This window comes from Dipodomys spectabilis, unplaced genomic scaffold, assembly GCF_019054845.1.
Source record: "Dipodomys spectabilis isolate Male_0828 unplaced genomic scaffold, ASM1905484v1 ptg000056l, whole genome shotgun sequence".
NCBI lineage: Eukaryota > Metazoa > Chordata > Mammalia > Rodentia > Heteromyidae > Dipodomys > Dipodomys spectabilis.
Window position 1 is genome coordinate 197406 of NW_024870733.1, and position 2230 is coordinate 199635.

Consider the following 2230-nt stretch of genomic DNA (forward strand, 5'->3'; position numbering starts at 1 on the left):
TATTTTAAAAGGAATATATTTTCAGAAGATTAAATATAGTTTACCATTGATTTGAGAATGACAACCTTTTTATACTACATAACCAAGTTTTACTGAAGTACCAGTGTTTTGAAGCACTAAGGATCTTCTCAATTAATGTTTTTCTGAATGCTATTTGACTTCTAATTCAAGTTTTCCGAGCCTTGGTAGACAAATTATGGATCTTATCCTTCCAGGAACTATTTTTTGGCCTACTTATACTGGACTAAAATCTTTCATTAATCATTAGGAGAGGGGTATTAAAGATATTCTTGTGACATTTGTGATCTTGTTCACTCGTATGGGCTGGTCATCTGTAAATTGAAAGTGTGAATTACAGTAGTTTCTCTCAGATTTTGTGATCTCATCTTTCATTTTAAGTTGCCTTGCATTTCACAATTGCTTACTGCTAAACCCTGTGTAATTGGGGCCCTAAATTATTATAAGAAATGAGAAGTTAAGATGAGTCTTCAATTACTTTCTGTTGGCATGTTGCATGGGCCTAGGTGAGAAGACTTGCCCTTGTTATCTGATGATGCAGATAACTGGGACCTGGGATCCTAGGACGCGTGGGTCCTGTAGAATAATAATACCTTTTGGATATCATATCAGCAAAATTTGGGTATGATCAGAAATATGGAGAAATCCATTCTGGGTCCAGGGAGTTAAAACAATATACAGAGCAGCAGAGTAAAATTCCTTGCAGATTAGAGGAAAACAACATTTTTTTTTACCATGTGAATTCAGTAGACTAAGAACACTTAGAAGGTATCACAAGTTTATACCGAAGACATTGCATTGATACTTCTTATATTCTAATATATATTCTAAACCTAATTATTTATATTCCAATCTATTTATTGCAATAAATATCAATTTATTTGTCAAATTATCGATTAATTCTAGTAAGTTTCATTGTGTGAAACATAAAATTAGCACATATAAATACAAAATATATAACTATATGTAATATAAGGAAATGTTTTTCATTGTTCTGTTGTGGTTAGGGTATCAAAGGCAACTCTGTTTTACAGTATTATTCCATTATCTCTACCTCAGAGTTTGGTAGAGTTAGACCTAAAGCTTTACCATTTGTAGATTTACAGCCTAGAGGCAAGAGGAAACACTGTGATTAAAACATTACCAATTTAAGGCCTAATATCAAGGAGAAAAATATGGACTTCTTCTGGATCTATGGAAATATTTGGTGATATAAATTCAGTAGTTTATGTTCCTGCCTGGTTGGATGGTAGACAGGTCAGGACATTAGGTAATCATGCATAAGAACAATTTTTTTCACCTTCTTGGCTTTAGCTATTTTTGAAATGGTAGGTATAATAAACAATTACATTTTGATAAAATACTTTCTAGTCAGAACTGTTTATTTCTCTATGATCCCTTGTAACTAAGATAGTTTTGTTCCAGTAAGATAATCTTTGCTGTCAGGGTAAGATATTCTGTTTACTACATGGAAGAAGGGTAAAGGGTCATTAGACATTTGTGCCAGTAAGACCTCATTTGGGAAATTTTAAGCTGCAAAAGTTTAGAAGTAGCTCTTCAGCAAGGCTTACTTTGAATCCATTAGCTCCACAAAGCTAACTCAGTTGATAAATAAGTACTTGAAAAGCCATCTCTTTGAGCCTAGCTATAAAGGCTTCAAAGTATGATCAAATTTAAAATGAAAAAGACTTAAAATAGTCATTGGCAAAAAAATGCAAGTGTGAGCAATCTACCGAACAATATGTTTTTTCCACTATACACAGAACTTCAGAGAAATAAGATCAGTAGCATTGTTAGTAACAATAAGGTTTCCTTGTTACAAATAGACAACCAAGGATATATGCCTGTATAGAGATTGCATCATTAACTACTTAAATATACAGGATACTACATGCTTCGGCAGCACGTATACATAAATTACAACAATATGGAGATTAACATGCCACTTGGACAAGGATGATATGAAAATATGCGAATTATTCCATATTTTTCATTCTTCAGTTGCTAGAAATTACAAACAGTTATTAAAAAGTTGATTACAAAAATACAAGTGTAACAACATATGTGATTCATATAATTAAAAGTTAGTTTGATATCAGTGTATTAAATCTTCACCTTAGAAAGGTCTTTACGTAGCATAACCTTTACAAAACTTTTACATTAGATAACATTTTAATTTTATCCCAAAGAAATAAAATAGTATAAGGACCTT

The 2230-nt window shown here is 31.9% G+C and overlaps 1 pseudogene; it reads left to right on the top strand.

The window, feature by feature from the left end:
* Positions 1–1909: 1909 nt before the first annotated feature.
* Positions 1910–2009, top strand: LOC122108315 (annotated as a pseudogene).
* Positions 2010–2230: the final 221 nt, after the last annotated feature.